This window comes from Marmota marmota, unplaced genomic scaffold (genome assembly GCF_001458135.2).
Source record: "Marmota marmota marmota unplaced genomic scaffold, marMar, whole genome shotgun sequence".
Lineage (NCBI taxonomy): Eukaryota > Metazoa > Chordata > Mammalia > Rodentia > Sciuridae > Marmota > Marmota marmota.
The window spans coordinates 12,280,001-12,306,103 of NW_025999900.1; the positions used below are offsets into that span (position 1 = coordinate 12,280,001).

At 36.1% G+C, this 26,103-nt stretch overlaps 1 pseudogene across 1 annotated transcript in view; it reads left to right on the plus strand.

Annotated features, from left to right (window-relative positions):
* Positions 1-6,083: 6,083 nt before the first annotated feature.
* LOC107143565 overlaps positions 6,084-26,103 on the plus strand; it is a 52,977-nt pseudogene continuing 32,957 nt past the window's right edge. The window contains exon 1 of the transcript XR_001503705.1: positions 6,084-6,146. The product of XR_001503705.1 is annotated as a cleavage and polyadenylation specificity factor subunit 5-like (transcript). The remainder of the gene's footprint in view (positions 6,147-26,103) is intronic.

Genomic DNA, 26,103 nt, shown 5'->3' on the forward strand with positions numbered 1-26,103 from the left:
GTTGTTTAGGCCCAAATCCAGTCCCTTATGCATTTCAGGCAAGTGCTCCACCACTGAGCCACACCTCTCACCCTCAAACTCTATACATTTTAATAACTTATCTCTCCTAGCAAATAATGATACTCTCTATAAAGCCTATTTTGGTTAATTTTTGGAAATCTCCATATACTTATTATTAAAAACCTCCAACATTTTGCTGAATACATAAATCATTTACTAAATATCTCAACATATTTACTCAAAATGAGGTTAAGTGAACCTATGCTTGTTGTCTGAGACAAACTACTGTCTATGTACAGCTACTTTCTTAGGAGGACCCTGGGCATAGAGGGCTTGCCCAGGTATTAGACCTAAACCCTGGTGAGATTTATTCACTTTTCAGTTCAGCTGTACATAAAACACATGGTTATTCTTTACTATCAACATAACACACTGAACATCATATTCTGGATGTAAAATACAGCCTTGATCTGTCTGAAGCCCATTTATTCTAAAAGCTTGATCACAACAGATGATTCACATGGTAGAATCAGCTAATTGCCAGCAAATATCAATTCCTTTCTTATTAAAAGAACCTTATGTTTTCTTTGGAAACCAATGAACCTTGTTTAAAATGTCCACTTTCTCAGAGGCTCTTGCTTCTAGCAGTCATGCAAGTTGGTTCAATTCAATTACTTGTAAGAGGAATTAAAGAACACCTTTAAATAAAACCCTGATATCTGAAAGCTAACGCTTTATATGATGGAAGGAAAGCAAATTGTGAGCTAGAGAACAAGCATTTTGTTAGACTTTATACTTGGATCAAGCCAGATAATTAGAAAGCTGACTACATAGGTAATATTGTTTCCTTGCCTTGTACAATTTTGTTTATTGATTTGCTTTGTATTTGACTTTCATTTAGGTCAATACAAGAATTGTTCAATTGAAATTGGTCTTATGCTTGTCATAGAGATGTTGGTGACAGCCTTCATTGGCTACATCTCTGTTTTCATTTCCTACAGTAGCCAGGCCTATTTTCTTGAATTGTGTCATTTTTATTCCTTGTATATACTAATTAGCATTCCCTCTGTGTTTTTACCACTACAAAGTACAATACCAATATATTTCTTGCTTATAGCAACTATGGACTCTAGGGCTTGATAAGTTATATTTTGTACCTTAGGACTAGTTTGTGTGCTAACATTGTAGCTTTATGTTATTTTCTTAATTTTATTTTTGGTCATTTTTCTCAGCTTTAATATAATTCTGTAATATAATTGTTCTACAGTTTTCATGTAGATCTACTTATAGACAAAGATTATTTTGAACAAAAGTATTCTCCTTATCACAGGCCACCAGGAGTAAGTGATCAGACACTTTTTATCACTTCCAAAAGAAAGTTGGTGCCTGGTCAGTAGAACTATTCTTTTGCAATAGCCACACAAATTGGACACTTACTAGTATCCTTTCTTTTCTTTTCTGGTGTATTGATGTTCTCCATCAATCAGTTTGTGGCCGATAAGTTATAAAAGGTTTTTCTTTCCATGTTTCCTCTCTAACTTAAAAAAGTCCTCTGAGTTATAAATTGTACAGACTGACTTCATTATAATCTGGAATAGTCAGGAAGTTATTTGTCTGAAAATAACTTCCTGACTATTGATTTATATGAGTTTCTTATCCTGTATCTATATATTTAAATTATTTAAAGTCATTGTAATACATTGACATTTTAAAGAAAAATGCCAAAAAATCACTTATTTTTAAAAGAAACTTATAGAAATAAGTTTATGAGTTTTTGATAATTGTAAAAGCAGTATTTCACAATAAAATCAATAAGATGTCTAAAGTATTATGAAAAGTTAAGTGGTGAATACCAGTCTTCTATTCTTATAAATACTCTTATTTATAAGAATATTTCATTATTGAGAAATGGCATAAGCTATTAGGAAAACATAAACATTTAGGGAAAATATCCCAGAAAAATGACTGTGGAGATTTTAAACTTAATAGTTATGGTATTTAAAATGTTTAAAATTTTATTTCACTTCACTATAGACAACTTAGCCTTTTGAAACAATACATCAGGTCCTCTAGTGTAATTTTTGTCATTCTCCAGTTATTTAAATTTCAGCACCACAATTTATTATTATTTATTTCTAATTATTTTTTTTATAACAAAGTAAAAAAATTAATTTTATAAAGATAGCCCCAGACTCCATCAGCTTGTCCATTGTCAACACAGAGAAATATTAGGTTTGTAAACAGTATTTATTTTCCTATAATCAATTTAGGTCACCTGAACTCAGCATCAAAGAAGGAAGTCCTGTAGATTATTTGACAAAGGAATCATTCCCAACGACCAGAGGTCACTCAATTCTCTGGGAGTAATGGTTAAGCCTCCCCTTTGATAAACAGGTGTTATGTGGATGTGTGCTTCTGTTTCCTCCAATTCTGAACTGAGGCAGCCAGGTCTCCCTCTCCTTCCTTTCAGAGAGTTTGCCTGTCACACCCTCTCTGCCTCTTAGACATTCTGAACTTATCTTGTTCATTCTGGCTGAATTTCACTCAAATCCAGTTTCTGATCCTTCATTGTCAGGAATGCTTTACAGAGGATTTTGCTGGCTCATACTTGTCTACTTGGTGTCAAAACCTCAGGGAGGCTCATTTATATTACACAGCAAACTTGTCATTTGTTGCCTGTGCTTTCAAAGTGTTTTAAACAACAAGAAAATGATTTTAACTTATTCTCTCATGTTATTCAATTAATGCAACATGAAGAAAATATTGTGATTGAAACTTCAAAGATAGAAGTCTTTTTTTGTCTTAATATGTTATTTTTCTTTAGATAGCATTTAGTTTTGAATTTTTTTTGTGTGAAAATTTGTTATATTTTTTTTAACAAAGCCTGAATGGGTAAAAATTATTCACACAACATTATTTCATCCAACAGATTTTTGTGTATGGAATTCTAGATTAACTTTTCAAAACTTCCACTAAATTTTAAGCATAATTATTCATAAAGTACTAGCATTTATAATATTGAAAAACTTTATTCATAACCAGAGTTTATTTATGGCATTAGAATTTTTAGACTTTTAGATGTAGAACTATTCCAGGCTAGCCTTATATTTTAGATACAAGAACACTGGGGACCATAGATTCAAATATTTCAAGTGTTGTCTCTATTTTCAGGAGGGACTAAGAATAGAATCATTATGTTGTTATTGAAGTCAGTATTTTAATTTTATTCTTTGAAATACATTAGTACTGTCCTGGGCCAACATATCATATACATGATTAGAAACTGTAAATTAATTCAGTGATTAATTATATTAATTTTCCGATCTATGGTTTTTGGGTAGCTGCCAGTTGCTTACTTCTTTAAATAATCACGGAACTAACATAGTTGAGTTTACATTTGCCATTTTGCTGTGTGTTTTCTATTCGTGCCATCTGTGCTTTTTCACTGCTTTCTTTATTCTGTGTGCAAGTGTTGCTCATTATTTCATTTTATCTATCATATTGACTTTGTAGGCACACTGTAAGAAGACTTTTTACCTGCTTGCTCTAGATGTTTCATCATGTATCCTAGATTATAAGCTAACTCGAGTCATTATTTTGCTACTTTACAAATACTTTGGATGTCTCATAATAGTGTGTTTTGTTGTTCCTACCCATGCCTCTGTGCTGTTGTTGCCAAAATTTTACTTCTACATGTTGTAAATGTCACAGCACACTGTTACCTTTTGTTACCATTGTTACAGGAAGTCAATAGTCTTTTTAAGATTTAAGAATCAGTCCTTCACGTTGAGCTGTTCATCCATTTCCCACATCTTCTAGTAACACTGTCCTTGCTTCAGTATTTCTTGACTCTCCTCATGAAAGGAGAGTCCTTTGTTATTGACTCTGCTTTTTTAGGTTATTCCTCTAAAAATATCTTCATCTGCCTATGCCTTTGAAGGATGGTTTTCTTTCCCCCCCATTTCTGGATATAGAATTCTAGGGTTTTGTTGTTGTCATTTATTTCTTTTGTTTTCTTATGTCTCTTCAAAGATGCCATTTTATTGTGTTCTGATTTCTTTTGCTTTTATCAAGGTCAGTCTTCATTCTGTTATTCCCCTAGATATGATATGTCCTTTGTTCTGGCTACTTCTAACATTTTTCTCTTTTGAGCCTGTTGTGCCAGGTGTGACTCTTTAGTCTATTCTGCTTGACTTTCATTATCTCCCTGGAACTGTGGATAGATGCTTTGGATGATTTTTAAAAACAATCTGTTCAAGCGATTTTTCAGTTTCTTCTCCAGTCTCCCTTTTCTCTCCATATGGGAATTACACATATATTAGGAAGTTTCAGAGTGATTCACACCTATCTCATACTATTCTTTCTTTTTCTTTGCTTTTTTCTATATTTTTCCTCCAGGTTATAATTTGGATAGTCTATTTTGACTTTGCCTTCAGTCATCTGTTCTTTTGTTTTGCTGTGTCCATTCTACCGTTTGGCATATTCAATGACTTCTTAATGTCACACTTTCGCCTGGTTTTTTTCTTTTTTTTAGATATAATCCTAAAACTACAAAATAAATGTGCATAATTCATATATCTTAGCATTATCAATGATCACCAGAGCAAATAAGAGAAATATATTTTATTCAAAAATAATAATGAAAAAAATTATATGTGCTAAAACAAGCTTAATCAGAAATATGCATATCATCATGAAGATAACAGCAAATCTATATTGAAGAATAAAAGACCGTATAGGTACTTGGGAAAATTTATCATACATTGAAAATAAAAACAAAAAGTTAAGATTTCTTTTATACTAAAATAATTTTCAAATTAAATTTCAATAAAAATCACAATGAATATTTTTAGGAACTTTCCAAATTGGGTTTAATGTTCATCTTTAATAATATACCCAGACAAAAAATTGGGGAATAATAATAAAGAGAATATGCCTAGAATGCCAAATATGGTAACTTAGATGTCTTAGTCTATTTTGCATTGCTATAACAAAATACCTGAGGCTGGTAGTTTATAAGAAAACAGATTTATTGGCTCACAGTTCGGGAGATTCAAGAGAATGGCCGTGGCATCCACTTGGCTCTGGTAGGGGCCTCATGGTGGCAGCAGAAGCAGGTTTCAGGGGAAGGACCAATCTTGCTTGTAACAGTGCATTCTTCTGGGAATTAATCCAGTTTCAGGGGAACTGCATTAATCCCTTCTGAGATAACCCTTATGCTCTAACCACGTTTCACCCAGCTCCACCTCTTAAAACTCTAATATTTCTGCACCTTAGTAGAAGATAAAGCTTGATCTGAACCCTTGTGGCACACACTCAAGCCATTTCCAAATCACAGAAGCAACTACTCTCCCACCAATGAAAATTAAGAGACCTATATACACACACTCATGCATACCCTCACCTACACACACTTGCACACACGAACAGAGTTGATTGAGGTCAACTAACAAAGCAGTGAATATTTCCAGAACCAAATCTAAAGCAAGGAAACTCAGCAGCTGTTTCTTGAAAAGGTGGTCAGTGAGGTTAGAAGGGGTGAAAAGCTTAGGATAGTGTCATATTACTAGGGGAGCAAAAGTTGCAGCTCTGTGCTTGCTAACAAGGTGAGTTCTGGTAAATTCTTCATGCTGTAGGAAATACACCCAGGATGTTAAATATGCATAGCGAACGATCTGATCTTCTAGAGGACTGAAGTGAAGTTTCAAATATTTTCTTATTCCTTGTAATCATGTACAGCTAATCCAGGGTTGCTATTATCCCAGCCTCTGCCAGAAGTAGGTGTGTATCCTCTCAGGAGGAACATGATACCATCCTAGGCCTCATATTATTAAAAAAAATTACAAATAACATATATTATCTAGTAAAAATTCAGCAAGGCAATGAGAGAATAAGAGAAATGAAAAGAAAAATGTATTCACAGGGCAATGGATAATCGTGTTATCTGATGGAAGACTGAAAATATGCAGAATATTTAAAGATATAAAAAAAGAACATTGAGAACTTTCATGGAAAAAGGGAAAATATAAGTGAATAAAAAATAAAGTAGCAAACTTAAGTCCTCTGAAGATGGTTTTAACAGCATGGCAGTCAATGCTGATGAGGTATCAGTAAACTGGAATATAGGTCAGAAGAAATATACAGAGGTAAGTAACATCTTAAAAGAATGGAAATTTTAAAGAGAGGGAGAGATGATACACCTTTGAGAGACTAACTTACATGTAATTGGAGCCCCAGAAAAAGAAGAGAGGGAGAGTCCTTTGACCTTGTCATTAATTATGATAATTTTGTCCATCTAGCTTTGGATAATTAATCCCCTATTTATGATGCCAATCGCTATCAGTCCTACAATAGCATCTTTCAGTCCGAGTCCCTTTATGCAAAGGAAAGCTTCCTCTTCTGAATTTCTTAGTGAAGCTAATGGCCCTCTCACGAGTGCATTCATTTTTGCCTATGCAAACTGTGTTCTTTGGGCTGTTCGCATAATGGTCATTTGGTGGCTTTCTGCTTCATGTTGCATATTCACTCCAGCACAACTTCTCAAGCCTTTGAGTCCTTCCTTCATCTGCTGTGGCCATGCTGGAATTTCTACTCAATGTGAATGACTGTTTTTGCCATGTTTCTCAGAGCCATCTTGGTAGCCTATTTGGAACAACTAGTGGGATCCTTGACAAGGTGTTAAATTCTGTATGCCATGAGAGTTCTTCCAAATGGAGAATTTCTTTCTTACCCCAGCTAGTGGTCAACTCCCTGAATCAAGAATCCTCAGATTATCATCCCACATTTAATCCCTCAGATCCCATCAAAACATGCCAGCTAGGCCTTTGAGAGCTGTTGGAGTGTGAAGATCTTTTCTTCTTTTATCAGTCCCAGAAGTCTGCAGCCAAGTTGTGACTTACCCTTAAATACTGTCCTAAGGGGATGTGGAGGCAGATCATTAGTGGAGACTTCATTGAATTTTCTTCACTCAGGGGATTGCCCAAACCTTTACTAGTCCACTTCTGATGGCTCAGAGGGGTCAGGGAAATATCAAGATCCAAGAATTTGTGGTTTCCATTCTTCCTGAATCTGGTCCCAACCTTGATATTAATGTCTTATTTGGCTGTGAATTTAATCTTCTTTGGATGTTGGCTTTTTATACAATTAAGTCCTGGGTCTGATCCTTAGCTTCCCCTGCCATCCAAACTATAGTAGAGCTTTCTGTATGCAAACAATGGATCCCCTTTTCTTTCACACTTTAGCTTTTAATTGCTGGTTAATTATTCTCAGCTTAAAAATATATTTATAACAAAAACAACAACATTCCCCCCCCCAAAAAAAAATTTCAATTGAGCTGAAGAGTAACCTCCTAATTTCATTGTCTTTGCAGTTAAAATCTCTTTCTTATTTCTCTAAGTTGAGGTCTCTTTCATCCACAGGAACCTTTCCTTCTACCAGGATACCATTGTAGTTCAACAGCTGTCAGAGTGTAAGGACTGAAGTGTAACTTGTTAGAGGCTGTCTGGCCCAGCCCTGCCTTCTGCAGCAGGGAGAGCAGTCTCCTTGTTAGCTGGGTGACAGATGATCCAGTTCCAAGGTCTTATCTCCATGGCTACTTTCTTGGATAACTCATGGCACCAACTGTCACACTTTGGTTTTCTATAAGCCAACACTGAGCTGGAGGTGACCGTGTAGCAGGGTTTGGGGTGGGGGGGTACATCAGCATCTGTAGAAAAAGGGGAAAGAAGCAAAATTTGTCAGAAGGGAAATTTGAGATCTAATGCATTCTCTACAGAAGTCTTAGTCTATTGATAAGAGGCCTCTGAAAATGAGATGATCCTTTGAAACTTTACCCACTTAGGGATGTTAAGACAGGCCTTAACATCCCTATGAACATCCGTTATGGGCTGTGGGGAACTCTGGAAGGTCTCTGAAGGCAGCTGACAGCTCAGAGCCTATGGCCCTTTCTGCAGCTATGGTACTAAGTCCTTCATTTCAGAAGTGGGATTTCGATGGCATTTTACAGCATTCAGCACCCTGGAAGAAATTGATAAAATAATAAGAAAAAAAAAATCAGGATATAGAAGATTGGAATGACATGATTAACACTATTGATCTAATTGATATCAATAAAGCTCTGCACGTAACTGCAGAACAAACATTTTTTTTTTCCAAGTGCTTTCAGAACATTTACTCATATTGATTAAACCATCTTGTTTAAATGCTGGGCAATAAGGCACATTTTTACAAATTTCAAAGCACTGAAATACAAGTTTGTAGAAATTGTAGGGGGCTGAAATTATACAGAGTGTGTTCTCTGACTGCAGTGGAATTAGAAACATATTAAAAACATAATCAAAACTAAAAAAAAATAGTCCCCATATGTTAAGATATTAAGCACATACTTCTAAATAAATTATGAATCAAAGAACAGATTATATTAAATTGGAAGTTATATTTTTTACTAAGTATAGTGAAAATATGACACATCCCAAATTACAGGATGCCTCTAAAACTATTCTTTTGGGGAAAATTTCAGTCTTAAATTAAATATGAGGAAAAATAGTCAGACATGCCCATCTAAAGAGGTTAGAAAAACAAGAGTAAATTAATCTCAACTTTGGTGATGATAATATTGTGCTTATGTTAAAAGTAGCCTTTTGTGTTGTAGAGATATGTACTGAAATATTTATAAATATGGTACTATAATTCCTTGGGTTTGCTATAAAATAACTCAGAGGGAGTAAGGAGAATAATTTTTATAAAAGTATGTGTAGGGAAATATGGATGATGTAAGATAGGCCATATTTAAGTTGATTGGTGGAAGTGTGGGGTTTCTTATAATGTTCTCTCTATATATTTAAATTTTTCATAATAACAAGATAACAAACATACAATTCCAATTCTTAACTTCTAATAAGACCAAAACATTAATAGAAAAAAATGTCAAAAAGTACAAATATGTAGTCAAATTACAGCATATCACTTTATGCCAGCATCAACTGGAGCACTTAGCAAATGTGTTTTGATAGTTTGTGTGTCTCAAAACTAAATTGTCAGTTCCTTGAAGACAGGAAACTTGCATTTATTTGCAAAGTAGTAATTGTTGGGTGATATTTGTTTGACAAATGCTTCTGTCCAATGGATCTTTCAAAGAAATTGTTGATAGTAATGGGTGGTTCTGTGCCTTTGCTCAAGTGGTGTGTGATGGATCTAGTCTCAGAGCCAGAGACCTCTTGACTCATTGCACCCCAGCATGAACGGCAATGTCTACATTTCTAGTCTTGTTATGTGATATTTGTTGGAGGGGACTCTTAGCCAAAGACCTTCCTTTATCATTTTTATTGTTTCCCATATGCCTTCCTCAAGCTGATAGAAATTGGGCATATTAATTTTATTGGAAAAATTTTAAAAATGCTTAGACAAAATGTATATCTCTATAATGAATGGGACTTAAATCATTGAAAGTCATTTAATTACTCTGCCTCCTTGGATAATTTTCCATTTACATTTCTCCTCTAAATCAAATAACTAAACATGTCCTGCTTACAGGGATGTTTTTCTATAAACCTGACAAACAGCTGTGGTTGTTCTCTTCTGAAGTCTCTCTAAAACATGAAGTTAAAAGTTAATCACAAACCAGAGTACTATAATTTTTCGCAATCATAGCAAAAAACAACATCACAAATACATATAAAATTCTTAGCTCTGGTCTAGAAATGAATTATTTAAAATTCATTTTATGCTGAGAGGATATAGGTAATAGTATTTGTGTTTTCTGGGCCATGGAATGACTGACAAAATGGCTGGAATACATGAATATTCTCAAATCAAAAACAAAACTTGCTTCATACTCAGAAAATTCCAAGATTTTAAGCCTTTGTAGCAAGACTCATAATATTAACAATTCAAGTGGTATCAGAAGCCTGAACTTGGAGCCTGTAGCAAACTTGAAAATAAAAATTAATGCCTTACTATAGGCTATATTTCTCCTAAGTCATAGTCCATGTTTAGAGCTCTTTTGTCCAACTAAATATTTTTAGAAGATATCAAAATATTTTCTAATATCATTTAACAATAAATAAATTGCACTATTTAGATTTGGAATACCTGGGTTCAAGTTGAGTTTTGCCACTTATTTATTGGCTGCCGAGCTTCTGGCAGAATCCAACCCCTCAGACCTCCATCACCTCATCTCTAAAGTGAGGGTTGCCAATGATACATATGCCCAAGTCACAGGATCACCATAAACACACAAAATTTTTGCATTATGAAGCTGCATGTACTGTAAAATGCTTTAAGTACATTAGTATCCTACTTTTTGTCATAATTTTTTCTCCTCAAATTCCAAAATTATAGATTGTATGTCCCAAGCATCATCATATCTGCTTTAACAGAGATGTTTAAATGTATTTATTGACTGTTTTTGCTCAGAGAGTTGTTCATGGTAGAATGAGTTTGTAAATGTCATCATTTGAAGTAGTATATGGTCTCTGAAAAAAATAAATCATGCAGCACCTTATCACCATTGATGATTTTTTGACCCATACTGTGAATTATTGCAGCTCATTTATTCATCCTCTTTATCATTCATCCAACAAATTTTTATTAAAGTCTATGTTGTGTTCCAGGTATTGGCTTATATGAATAAGAAAAAAAAAAAAACAATTCCCTAAACTCAAAAGGGACATAATTTATTGGATGAGAAAGACAAGTAAACAACAACTAAAATGAGTGTTATAAGAGCTAGGCATAAGTGATAGAGGAGACTGTGAGAGGACGGCTTCTCACCTCCACCAGGGTCAGGGTGGCTGAAGAACTGAGGTTTCTGAAGTGGCAGCAGGTGAAATTAGCTAAATAAAGCAGAGTGTGTGTGTGTGTGAATGACCAAGAAGTGATCTCAGGATAGGAAACTGTGTGCTTGCCAGAGAGAAAAGCACACATGGCAGTAGAAATAGCAAGAAATACAGTGCATCTTAGCAAAACCACTGTAATGCTTTCCTGTACTGTGGGGGGAGGGAAGAGTACATACTGCAAATCAGAGAAATTCGGTGTGGTTGGAGCACAGGATGAAACTCCCAGTATGACTTGAGCAAACCTGGGGAGAGAGGCAGAGAATAGATCATGAAGTGCTGTATGTTTTCCCTGAAGGTTATGGATAGCTATTGAAGAATTTTAAGCAGGGCTGTGACTTGACTGGGTTTGGATTTAATAAGTCTTAAAATCTGATGGTGAATACAATAATCATGGGAGACTTCAACACACCTCTCTCGCCACTGGACAGATCTTNTCAGTAGAGGGGGCATAGAGAGAAGAGGGGAGGGGAGGGGAGGGGAGGGGGGATAGTAGAGGATAGGAAAGGCAGCAGAACACAACAGACACTAGTATGGCAATATGTAAATCAATGGATGTGTAACTGATGTGATTCTGCAATCTGTATATGGGGTAAAAATGGGAGCTCATAACCCACTTTAATCAAAGTGTGAAATATGATATATCAAGAACTATGTAATGTTTTGAACAGCCAACAATAAAAAATTAAAAAAAAAATAAAATCTGATGGTGACTCAGAGAATGGATTGACCAGTGCAAAAAGTGGAGATTGATAAAATAAACCAGAGGAGTCGGTTGAATTTGCCAATGGAGACTAACCTCAGAGAATCTCAGAGAGTAAGCATCATCTCCCTTCTTAAGAACTACCAGTGATTTTTCAATTCTGATAAAAATAATATCCAAACTCCTTATCATGTCCTTAAAGTCCCTGAAAAACCTCCTTCTGATCTAAATGACAATAGGTGGCAATATAACACAATGCAATTAGACTCAACCTATCTGGATTGAAATCTCAGTTTACCACTTAGGTAGTACCTGTGTAATTTGGTACAAATCACTTGACCTCCTTGTAACTTGGCTTTCTAATTCTCAAAACAGAGATAAAAATCATGGGGAAAATATGAGTGAAAAATGTGATAAATCAAACTTCATGTATAATGATTGGGTCATGGAAAGTACTCAGCAAATGCTAGCTAAGAAACACATGACATGTCACTCTTGACATTCATTGACCTTCTGATGCACCATGGAATGAACTTGCCACCTCTGGAGGGTTGAACCTTTTTGATCTTTAGCCCAGAATATTCTTTTTCCAGTAGGTTGGTTCCCTCATAAACATTAATGCTTGACTTGAAGACCACATCCTTGGAAACTGTCTTTAAACACTGTGAAATATATACCCTACCATTATTCTCCATCACAACAACCTTTTTGTAGTATTCATAGCTCTTAGCAGAAGCACTAATGGTTTTATTTGCTTTTTTGTTTATTGTATGTCTCCCCAACTGGACTGTAAGGTGCATGAGAATTCTCTTATGTAACTTTGTATCTAGTGAACCTAGCTCAGTTTCTGGTACATAGTAGGTTTCAATAAATAAAATGTTAACAAACAAATAAAGCAGAATATGTAGATCTGGTGAGTGATCCCATGTGAGAGTATGGACTAAATGGTAAGAGAGAAGTTCTCAAGCAAACAAGAGAGGAAGAACAATTCTGAGTGGATGGTAGATCAGCCTTCTATATTTAGACACATTTGTGGACACAAGTGTATCTGTAGAGAAGGCATTTGGAGGTTCTCAGAAGGGAGGTTTTAATTCAAGGTGTAGTCAGTAGACAACAGCGGGTGTAACTATGGAAACAGATGCATTCACCTGGAAAGAAATTATGCAGTGAACAGAGACAGGTGCATGGTAAGGAACCCCAGGAGCACCACTGTTGAAATGCAGGTGGAAGAAGCTGAAAGGGAGGAGGACTGATAGGAGAGCTGGGGGAAAGTAACCAACTGAACAAAACAGGTGTGAGTGTTATTACAGAAGCCCTGAGAGAAGTTATTTCGCTCTCCAAAGATGGCTTGATATTTCAGGTTTTTAGCTCTTTCTGTACTTCTTAGAGACTCAGCAGCTCTTATGAGGCTTCACAATTTTTCCTGGATGCCACCTTGTCCTAAAGCAGGCATGTCATCTTGGGCATTTGACTGGGTCCCTGGGCTCCCCAGGACTCTGTCTCTCATTATTCTTTCCCTACTTCTCCTTTTCCCATTTTTAATATTGTGAAGATTTAGTTACGTGGTTCAGGAACTTTACTTTTAACTGAAGTTTCCTTCATGCCGCAGTCTGGGCACAAATAACCGAGCCTCCACAAAGCCTTGTAGTTTCAAACAGCAACTCTTTATTCCCCAACTCTCACCGGCACTGCACACACCACATGGGAACACACTCCCTTCACACACACACACACACACACACACACCCTGCGAGAACTGCGCGGGAACTCCAAAGTAGCCTGCGCCGGAGGCAGCAAGAGCCGCCGCCCTATTGCCCGACAGTAAAGGTCAAATATAGAATTCAATCAATCCAGCATCACAGCAATTATATATAGCTTAATTCAAATCATCATCTCAATGGTTCGCTGGCGTCATCTTTCAACCATTCTCTCTGGCAAATGCCAGGCGTTATTCTGACTTGGCCGTGGCTCTCAACACCTTCACTCTGGGCCTGCAGGAAGTCTTCAGACCACACAGCAAAATGTTCCAGAGAGACCTTCATTCAGGGATGAGTTCCTCAGGGAGTTGTCTGAGAATTGGCTGTGAGTTCTGACACTTGTGACCTGTCACTAAGTGTGATCACACAGGCACCTCCACATAGTGCATGAAAGTCCTTGATGGTTTGAGCTGGGCAAACATGGATCATGACCTAGAGAAGCTGACAAGAGGTGAACCAGTGAGGACAGCAGGATTGCTGAAAACTGGAAAGGCTATTGTGTTAGGAAACTTTCCTGACTTTGGGGAATGAATGTAGTCTTAAAATAAAGTTGAAACAGATTGTGAGAAAAGAAGGGAGGGCTATCCTCTGGTGGTTTATCTGCTTGAGAATAAAGACATTCTCAGAAAAGTATGAACAGAGAATCTGAAGTGTGATTTGGGTTGTTCCTGATGGGACAGAAGATTGTTTTCTAGTGAAAACAACCCCAGCCCCCATACTGCCTCTCCTATTCTACATGTGCTGCATATTCCTTTGGATTCTATCACTTGAATCATTACATGGTAATTCTTTGTCTTCTGAATGGTTTTTGAGCATCATATCTACAAGAAATGCATGACAATAGGCAAAACCAGCATGTGATGACTCAGCTGGTTCCAACAAGAATCTCTCATTCTTCTTGGAATTCCAGCTGGATCTGCCTAATTAAATGACTGTAGGAATTGGCTGGAGTACCATTGAAAGAGCCAAGTAACGAAATAAGTTTACACAATCATGACAATTCCTGCTTAAAGCAAGCTTTTTTGTTGTTGTTCTTCCCAACTCCTCATTTCACTCTCCACTCTTCTGAGTCTTTGTGAGATGCTTAATGCTAACAAATCAAGTTGCAGGAAGTGAGTGTGTGCGATACTAGTGCAGGAGGAGTAGAGTGACCAAAGAAGTTGCACATATGGCATTTAAAAAATGACAAGATCAAGTAAAATACGATATATTTATCATGGCATGAAACCAGGAGACAATTTTTGACCCAATTGGCAAGAGATTAGACACAAGATTCAGGTATTATTAATGTGATTTTCATACTTGAGTCCCAGATCATTGTAATGAAAGCCAGCTCTCTGATACTCTCAGGTTTCTAGCATTTATGACATTCTCATGGAGCTGCCCCTCCAGCCATTTAGTCATTCATTCTGATAGTCCAAGGCAACACACAGGCTACATTACAAGGTACAGTCTTTCTGCTTCTATAAATGAGTTCAAGCACTTCAAAAGCCACTCCCTTTGTTCCGTGATTTCCTTTTGAGCTCCTAGCAACCACCATTGTGTCAGATTCTAAATTTAGATGCATTTTATACATCTCTCTGAATTTCCAAATTATACTCCATCAGTGCACAACTGAGATTAAACCCTGGGCTCTTCAGTCTGGGTAGGGCTAACTACTGTACATGCATTACTTTATGCATAGAAGTCTGACTCCAGTAGATGCACACAAAGAAAAAGGTAAAGCTGAAATCTATTGCAAATGGTGCTGCTACTAACTCAGTTGGGACTTTATGAACATCCTTCTTTCTCCTCCTCTGTCATGTAATCCCCAAAGTCAATTCTGTAACTCCATGCTTGATTTCTCACCTCCTCCTTTGCAAATAAGTTATAGTTAGATTGGTTCATGCGACCTAATAATTTAAGTCAGGTAAGCTCTTTCTGGAAAAATGTTAAGACAGAGGCAAAGGATCTACATATTGAAGAAGCACTCTTCAGCATTTAAACCTATAAGAGGATGATGCCAGTTTTTGGTAGGTGTCACCTCTTCTTTTATAGTCCTCTTGGAGAGAGGTGGGGAGGCAGTGTGATGCTGAGTTGAGAACCTGAAGACATCTGTATGTTCCATGCTAACAAGTCCTAAAAGGCAGATTCTGGGAGGGAGAGCCTTCATGTGCTGCTGAACTCTGATGATGTCTGCAGTAATGGCGATCATTATTATCTTAACTCCCTTTTAAGACTTACATACTAGAAAGGATTCTTTAAGGCCATGACTATTTTCTTACTCTGGATAAACTATGACAATTTAACATCTTCCAGGCAAGAGTTTCTCTTTTTATTAAAGATAACTAAGGAATAAATTCTTAGTCCTTTAATAGGAATTAGTCCAGTGTTACTACATTCGGATGAATAGGCAACTCACAAGTAATTTCTTAGATTATCTTATTTGAGCAAGTAGTCATGAAGCAAAGGTTAAGAATAAACTTGGCAGTGTAGCCTTTAGAAATCAGCAACTACAGCAATAAAACTCCTCTTTTCTATTGCTGTAAGTACATTTTTTTTTGTTCTTGTTAGTTTCTCTGAAAATTCATAATGTGTAGCATATACCAAATAGTCAGTAAACACATACTGACTGAAGAGATTATGAGATAAATGCCCATTGGATATTAAGTCAACCAGGGTCCCTTTATGGATGTACAGGCAGCCCAAGTTTTACTTCCTACCTTTAACTGTCTCATTTGATGGTAGATTTCAGGATGACATCAGGTCCAATAACTTCTTGCACCTTCAACATTGTATCCTCCTAAGATCTATATTCTCAATCTAATGGCCACAGTAACTATTTTCATTTCTTCTCTATTCAGCATACATTTATTGTGTTAATAGTATATGCTTGAACTTTACTGGGGTCTGTGAAGAAACAAAAATTATTCCTATAAGTACAGCATGGCCTAAATGTAAGATGCATATGTAAAGAAATACAGGAATTGCAGCAATGACACTAAACTCTTGACATTCTTGAGTTTATCTTCCATAATTTCAATTATTATAAATTGTTGCCTAAGATGATGACATAGAAAAAAATTATTTTTTAAAGTCATTGATTTGACCTTGAGCTTTGTTAGCCTGGCACGAGGAAGCTAGTTAAGTATGAAACATAGCTGGCTCCATCTTACATCTGCATTTCAAAGACTTTTGCTTTTCATGGTGTGATCATGAGTTTGTACATATACAGGGATTTTCTGCAATTGTGTCTTTGAGAATTAGGCATCTGGTGGGGTATAATTTTCCAGAGCCTGTATTAGATATTTCGATTTACCGAATGATGGAGAAAAGGAATTTCTGTCAGTGAAGCATGGTCAAGCTTTAAGGGATGATAATCAGGCTGCATCTTCAAGGATCTGTAGGGCCTTTCCAAGTACTGATGGGGAGGGACGGATACTATAAAACTGGCAATTAAAAGACATGGAACCATGAAATCTCCCAATGGATGACATGTAAGCAGCTTATTCTGGCTAAAACACAGGGTGAGTGTATGACATATTCCTGAGGATGGGCTTCATATGGCAGGTTGAGAGAAACCTATTGCTAAATTTCAAGTTCAGAAACAACAGGATTTTATGTGCATATAGTGTCACTTGTGTCTTTTGTTGGGACTGTGAATTACTACAATTGCTATGGAAATCAGTATGGAGGTTCTTCAAAAGACTAAGACTGGAACAACTATCTGACTCAGCTAAGCCACTCCTTGGTATTCATTCAAAAGAATTAAAGTCAGTATACTGACTTTAATTTTATAGTAATACATGCTTATCTATGTTTATAGCAGCACAATAACTATAGCTAAGTTATAGAACCAATTTAGGTGTCCATCAACATAAAAATAGTTAAAGAAAAAACTGTGGTATGTATACAAAATGGAGTTCTATTCAGCCATAAAGAGTGAAATTATGTAATTTGCAGGAAAATAGAATCAGAGAACACTATGTCAAGGGAGATAAACCAGACTCATAAAGACAAATATCATGTTTTTTTTTCTCATATATGGAAGCTTGAGAGATAAAAGGAAAAAAGGAATCTCATGAAAATAGAAGGGAGACATGCAAAAGAAAGGAAAAGGATGAGGGAGAAGGAAAAAGAGAGTTACTAGGTAAAAATGATCCAAGTAAGTGCATTTATGAATATATCACAACAAATCCCACTATTGTATATAATTATTATGTGCCAATAAAAAATAAAGGAAAAAAAACTTTGTTGGAGCTGGGTGTGGTGGTGGTGCATACTTGTATTCCTAGTGACTCAGGATTCTGAGGCAGGAGTATTACAATTTCAAGGTCAGCCTGGGCAATTTAGCAAGACCCTGTCTCAAAATAAGATTAAAAAATAAAAAGGCTGAGGATGTAGCTCTGTGGTAGAGTACTTCCCTTGTATATGCAAGGCCCTGAGTTTGTTCCCCAGTACTGGGCAGGGGGTGGGGTAGAACTCTTTGCCAGAATGTATGTTATATTTTTTGAGGAAATTTTTTGATTTGGTTTCACCCAGAAGTTGAACCTAAAGTGAGGATTTGAATAAAAGGAGATTTTTGTGTGTTTTCTTTTTCTTTTTCTTTTTTTTAGGTAATCCTAAAACAGAAAAACAGGGAAGGCAAGGCAGTCAAGCTTATTATGAAATACCCCTTTGAGTATGAGTAGACTAAGCCTACTTGGGAATTCTGAGAGCCAGTGTAAAATTCACATTTAAGAGTTCTACCCAATAAACACAAAATTTTGGCTTCCAAAGTAGATAACAAAGTCATCTCTGATGGCCAGAAAAAACAGCAAAAAGTGAACGTGAATGTTGTCAGGTAGATATCACTATGAAGTGGTAAGGGTGAAAGGGTCCAGTCACCAAAGTCATCTGTTATCAAAAGGATTCCCAGGATACATTGACAGGGAAAAAAGTGCATATATTCTTACAAATCTGTCACCAAACCAGAAATCTACCTGTAGATATACATGAGAGGGTCATTATGCTTTGAATGCTATGTTTCTCGACAAAGTCCCCTACATTGCTGAGCTCTTAGTATTTTACAGAGTTTTCACATATCTAATTTTATTTGACTTATTTTGTTTTAATTAAATTTGATTGATTGCATTTCATTTGATATGACCTCTGGATATGTGTAAGGCTGATAGAATCATTCCGGTGTTACAGATGAGAGGACTAAGTCCAAGAGAATCGGCTACCCATTTAGGTCATCTAGCTATGGTCAAACTAAATCTTCTGATTCTCACTATTTTTTCCATTTATCTACAGCAAAAGAACATTTGGTTTGTCTATGTACATCTCAGTGGTGATTCATTTACAAATTAAATTTATTTTTATTGCAATTCACCAACAATTCAAATATTTATCGCTTACCAATTATTTTTGTATTAAGTAGGAAGATGGCATGCAGAGAACTGTACCCTTTTCTGACTGGGGATGTAAAAAGTCGTGAATCATATATGTAGGACAGAGAACAAACTTGAGGGCTATAGTTAGAGTTGAGTCATGCTGGGTAGGGTCTCTGACTTAATATGACAGATGAAGATTATGAAAATTAGATTTGGGCTTCAATTGGTACTCTATGTGTTGAAGAATTAATAAGTAAATCAGGGTTGATTGCAACCAGATGGTCAGGAATATTGAAGAGAAGAGTTTAATCAGTGCGTCAAAAACTAGATAGGCAAACTGGAACAAGAAGACACATTGTAAATATGAGATAGATGATCAAAGTGCTGATGCATGAAAAATAAATCAAAATATGCCAAAAATGCATGACAGACTAGAAGGCCAGTCATTTGAGATAATTAGTCTGGGCAGTAGGAAATGGGATTACATTGCAGGAGGAATCAGAATCTGGGAAGGTAGTATGGTCATTGGCTATAAAACAACAGGATTTAAGATTCTCAAGTTTTATCACATTTAGGAAGCTTCTTAAAAGTCTTCCTGTTCTAGCAGGAACTAATGGTATTTGGGAAGAAAACTACTAGCAATGTAAAATTTGTGAATTTTCTGTTTCATTGAATAGGTCATATAGAAAAGAAATGAACTTAAAATTATTTTTATTAGTTGCAAACATGCATTATATATTTTATGAGAAGAGGAGATATTAACAATGTTTTACACAATTATTATGAGCAATGAAACACTCAGGGTAGACCTGAGTTCCAGCAAGGGGCTTTTATCTGTAGAATTGGCAGACAGTTGCAAATCTTATGAAGTAAGCATTCTGAGACAAGTGTCTCTAAGTTGGTCTGTCTGTTCTGACCATCATCAGGGTATTGGCTGAAACTACTTTTGACTCCCTTCAGCTCAGATGGTGTGTGTGCATGCACCATCTATACATGCATATATGTGCTTATATATATAACCAAAGAAGAAAAAAAAATTAACTTAGGACTTAAGAAAAGATAACAGAATGATCTGAAAGTTACTTAAAATAAATTATTCATAGTTCACATATCAGGTAAGTTATACATGAAAAAAACAATAAGTCATAATGAACATTGACCTTGATGCTGAAGCTGACCTGTGCTCTATCCAGGAGTTGGTGGAACCTTCAGGCACTTGGTAATAAATGTTCCTGTCTTCTTTTTCTGGTCTAGTTTGAGCATCAGCTCCAGCATCAGCTCCTTTGGCCTGACTCTTGGCTCTTCATGGATTCTTGTGTGTCCACCAGACAGTCCCAGACAGTCTGCCCCATCTGTGTTAGGATATTTATGCTAGTTTTAATCTGAGTTTGTAACCATTGTAGAGAACTATTAGTGCCTGTGTATAAGTTGTTCACAGGTCATTCCTAGCTCTCCTCTTCCACTCTATGTCTGCCTCCTTTTCTCTCTCTTTCTTACTAGGGTGGGTTTCACTTCTCCCCTCCCATTGTTACTGTGTCCCACCCCCCTTTCTGTTACTGGTGTTTGTGGGAGGCAAGACAGTCAAAATGTGCACAGAAGAAACCTTTCCATCCACTGGATTTTTAAGCTGCTGATATCTTTTCTTCTGATTGAATAACTTTCAGAATAATTTTATCTCTTCCTATATCCTCTGAAAAATGTCTTAAACATAGGATTATCGAACATAAATGTGTCATAGGGGAATTGCAACAATCTGTCTATTTAGTTGCACAGCAGTGTTAGTAAAAGATTTGATATGGTATGAAAACTTCTTTCCATTTTTCATGACACCTTGTAATTTTTAAGAAATAATATCAGAAATCCACACCCTCCCACCTCTTCCTCCTCAATTAGCTCAAGACTCTATTCTTTGGTCCAGTTTGTTTTCATGGAAGACAAAGACTTACATATTTTGTTGATTTCCAAATTTTTCTTGGTTAGTAGAGATGCCTCACTTAGAAGTAGTTATATTTTAAGGGAAAATTTCAAATTCAGTTTAGTTTTAAACTGACAAAAACAGTTTTTCTTCAGTTAGGTCATTACTTGAAAACAAACAGAACTATATTCATAGCTAAATGAAGGGTTTTTTCTTCATAATACATCAAATTTCAGCGGAGCCTTGATGGTGTAGATCTGACAAAACTGACACAAAGATCAATGTTTTTAGAAAACTTATTTCTCAGTTAAGAGTAGTGAGTTCCTTGGCACTATCACTGGGAAAATGTTAGTCTGGTTGTTCAGCCAGAATGTTAAATGTATGTGCTAGCTTTAAAATGTACATGGATTGTTATACTAAAAATCTTGTTTCAGGTTACAGTACCAAAATATAAATGTCTCTGGATACTATGTTATTTGTACTTTTTCTCCACAGCCTGGGGGCATATCTCATGAAGTTCAGAATAATTTTCTCAGTGATTATTTTCCAAGGTTATCTTCAGCTTCCAGATTTAGTCTAGATCCACATTCCATATTTCCTACCCCCAGGCCCAACGTGGCAAAATTCTTTCTCTTAGATTTCCCCGTCATGGATATGACACAAAGTAAATGACCTAGTCTCCCTCCTTTACCTCCATTTCCTTTCTGAGATTGTTTCATCCTATTTCCACTATCTCATCCTTCTCCGTATTAGTGAAGACAAAACAACTGAAAATCAGGATTTGGCTACTTTCATATATTCAGAAATGCTTTGAGCTTAACCATTCAAGTCAAAACTCTGACATATTTGAATAAGGAAAAACAAATTGGAAAGAAGTCAAAGGACAAAAAATCTAGTTCAAATAAATGTGAGTTTATGTATTTTGAAGGTAAAAATGCCCTGAGCTCATGCAAAGTGCAGGATGGAAAGGTAAAGTTCCTGGTAGGAGTTAAGAGATCATTTAAAGAACTTGATTTTCATTTTGAATGTAACTAAACAATAAAATGTGAAGCCTAAACAAAAAGCTGTGATGAGGAAAACAGATAACTGAAAAATAAATGCTTTTGATCTGTCTCTCAAAAAGCCTTCAAATAGCCATGATGCCTTCTAAATGTTGTCTAAAAAAAAATGTCTGTGAAGAAAAAAAAAATTGCACACTATTATTTGGATGAAAGTGTCTTTTTAATATTTTAATACTTTAAGTATCAGATTCAACTCCAGTTATTATTACCTATGACATCTTTCTGAGAATTTAATTTTTCTTGCTCTATTAACGACCCAAAATATGTATTCAAAATACAGTCAGTAGAAGCTCAATCATAAATCATTCCTGGTGCATCGTGTATCCCAAAGCTTAAAGCCAAATAATAAGAACAGGTATGTAAGTGCATTTGTGGAAGAGGTAATGTATGGGAGAACACAATGAATTCTATTTCAGTACTAATTGCTGTTAAAATTTAAGTTATCAAGGACATGTTTTGTAGTAAAACTGAGAAGTCAGCAAGGACTACTAATGTGAAACAATAAATAAGTCCGTAAATCAAAGTGGGGAAATTCCAGGGTGTCCTTCTTGGCCCTCCAGATCCCTTCCTTCTCTGCCCTTCTTCACTCTGATGTGGATTTGATACTTACCTGTTTGGACTCACCAAAGCACCATCTTGTCCTTTGTGGTGCACACACAGGAATTCCAAGGGCAGGGAAGAGTGAAGTCAGTGTCTTTAATTCCTTAACCCCTCTCTGCAGGGACCCCTGGCTGGCTGTTTCCCATTCCAGATGGTATTAATTCTTACCAGTGTTGATCTAGGTCTCTTTTTTGGTCATGTCTGCCTCCAAGTTCTGGTCATCGTCTTCCTCCCTTTTCCACTCTATGGTATTATCAGAACCTTGTTAACTAGTCGTCAGGTAATGTCCATGGAACTTCTTTATACCTGCTCACAGGTAATTCCTTAAATTACCTTGTTTGAACAAGCCATCTCTTTCCTATCAAGAGCCTGAAGGGTGTAGAAAATATTGGGCAGAATAAAGTAGAAACACTCCCATTTCAGTTTATCAGCTATGTGCACCTTAAGGAAGTGGTTTGGCATCTTTAAGCCTCACCTTTCTCATGTGTTAACGAGCATAATCATTCCTATGTTTGGTTGGCGGCATAAGGGACCCTGAAGGCATCCGTTTCTAATCCCCAGAATTTGTGAATTCAGGAGCAAATTCAGAGTGAATTTAGGTTTAAAGATGCTAATCAGCTGACTTTAACTAAGGCCATTATCCTAGATTATCCAGATGAGTCCAAGGTAATCACAAGCAAACTTAAATGTGGAAGACAGAGGCAGAAGAGTGTCAAAAAGAAATGAGGAAAGAAAGACTTGACTCACCATCTCTGGCTCTGAGGTTTGAAGAAGGGTTATAAGGCTAAAAGCCAAGAAATCTAGGCAGCAAGGAAACACATTCTCCCCAAGAGTAAACCAATGGAGCACAGCCCTGCTGACACTTCCATCTTAGCACATTCAGACCCATTTTGGACTTCTGATTCCCCAGAAAGGTAAAATGATACATTTTTGTTGATTTAAGCCACCCATTTTCTGGTAATTTGTTACAGTAGCAAGTAAACACTAATACACTATTTTACTGGCTTATTTTGAGAATTGGATGAAATAACATAAAGCTCAATGTTTCAGAACTCGAACATTGGCATTATATTTGGATTTTGAGCTTCTCTGTTTCAAGATAGTAACTCTCACCTTGATTGAGTGACTCAACATTTACCATACTAGTTTTCATAAAGCCGCTATTATATATTTAGAAACTAAACACATTCTAAAAATGTTTTTTTGTTTCTATGAATGTTGACCACTTTCTCAGATTAGCATTAATATTTCTTTCAATTTTTGGCCTGACCAAAAATGTGCCCCAAAAGATAATTTTTAAAATATAACAGGAAATGCCTGGTGTAATTTTGACCAGTTCTCTTGGTGCTGGCTGTTTTTAGACTTAGAATCATCCCCCTCATTATAGAATTGGCAACAGCAGAAGACAGACAAAGCCTGCTGGATGTGTACACTTGTGATAATTGTCACACTTCAAATTATTTACATAGGACCAAGTTCATTCAAATGGACTTTCTAATTGCTAAGCAATGAATATAGACTAGAGAACCCATTGTGATTTATGGCCATCGATGGCTGTTGACTTAGGGCTCGTGTTTATCAATATACATTTCTTCCACAGTAAGCAGGATGAACAGACATGTAGGAGGTCTAACCAGCTGCTGCAAATGTGGACCCTCAGGGCCTGATTACAGAGGCTGGATGGACTTGCGTACTGCAGACAGGTCCAGTTCCTGCTTGGCTCCCTGTGCTGAAGTCACTATCATTGGGGCTGGCATCCAAGTTTGGCATCATTTATCTACATGAACAGGTGCTCCCATAAAATGAGCTGCATAAAAAGCAAATGCTATGGCAGAGCTCAATGATTTCTCACTTGTTGTTTGCATAGAGGTTGTGTTTGGAGACAGGCAGGATTTCTCCACAGTCTTAAGAAGCTGAACAGAAAAAAAAAATACAGAGATCAACATTTTCCAGTGCAAAATAGCTTAGAAACCCAGCTGATTTTATTTTAAATAATTTCTTTCAAAGTATCACGATTCCCCCAAATTCTTCTAATGTGAGTCATCCTATATTTCCTGGGGTCAGAAGTTGTGTTAATATGCAGCCGATATTTGGTACAGCATTATGATAAAAGGATAACTAGTAGAATGTATTCAAAGGTGATTGGGGTGGGACAAAGAGAACAGAAAAAAAGGCCTGAGTGGGGTGAAGTTGAGATCTCTTCTAAAAGGAAAGCAACATATTTAATTCAAATAAAATGTTCTGGGAGCTCTCATTATTGTCAAAATACTGGATAACTATTGAAGATATAAATCTCTGGGAAATGTTCAGGAGATTGGGGCAAACATTTAAAAGGAAATGAGGTTGCCGAGTTTAGCTAATAAAATAGAACAGCAGTATATATATATATATATATATTTTTTTTGTCTGAACTTAACAGGACTTCAGATTGTTCCAACTTCCTGCTTAATTTTAAAACTCAAAAGTCTCTATGGATTGCGGATTTGAGAAGGTGAGAGCACTTTAAATTTTTTGTGAAAAATCTGTTATGACTTTTTGAGGATTGAAGGACCATAGTAGAGGACTTATCTAATGTGAATAAATACTCATTTTCCAAGATATTGCCTGTTCATCATAGTACTCCATTTTAGAAGGCTGGAGTGCTTCAAACTATAAGAGGACAATGTAGTGTTTCAGGGGCAAGGAACACTTAGAAAGTGATAGGTGTAATACTCTGGTGATATCACTTCCTCATGTAGTTATCACAAAATCAAACTATTACCTCTTAGCTGGTGAAAAACCAAACAAGAACTGCCAGATTCCTTAGAAATAAATTACCAAAGTTTACTATTTAAAATATTTAGCTTTTAGGTTGAATAAGGAAACATGTAAAATGAAACTCTTAAAATTAGAAGATACATTTCTACTTATAGCATTCATTAAATAACATGTCCTGGTGTCAGTAGTAGACCATATCCCAGACACATGGCTTCATTTTGAAATTTATGGTAATATGGTAAAATTTGATGCTTTAAAAGAAGTCTATAGTTTTTCTTTTCAGTTACATGGTTTACCCTGTGGTTGAAGTCAATTTTTTATCTCCTAATTAGAGTTTTCAAAAGCTGAGGATTTTAATGAAGCATTTTGTATAAATTGAATATCTGGTATTAACCCCTTCTCTTCCTGAATTATTCCTTAGAAATTAAGTGGCATGTTAAAGGTTACAAATCTTTTCTTGGCCCAGTATGTTTTACCTACAAGTGCTATTGATACATGCTTTACAATTCATCTTTTCTCTTAAAGAACTACTAGCTAAATCTCTCAGAACTCATCGCTACTTAAACACAAGCTCAGTTATAAATTAATTTATGATGAAATTTTTTTTATAAAAACCAGTTATTTGTATAGTGCTAAATACCTTATGTTAGTGGGTCCTTTAAAAGAAAGTAAATAATAGGACACTCAGAAGCCTGTATTCACAAAACTAAACTACTTACTTCATTAGCTGCTAATTTCAGTGTGTAGGACTTATGAAGTTACACCAATAGTCTTGTTAAATCAGCTTTAATTAGAAAGACATTATATTTTATACCTCATGCAATTTCATTCATAAAATACTTATGATTAAAAAAGACAGATATAGTTTCATGTTTTCTTTCTTTTTTTGGGGGGGGGTGGGTATTGGGGATTAAACTCAGGGGCACTCAGCCACTGAGCCACATTCCCAACCCTATTCTGTATTTTATTTAGAGACAGGTTCTCACTGAGTTGCTTAGTGCCTCACTTTTGCTGAGGCTGGCTTTGAACTTGTGATCCTCCCACCTTAGCCTCCTGAGCTGCTGGGATTATAGGCTTGTGCCACCATGCCTGGCTCATGTATTTTTTCTGAAAGGTGAAAAAAA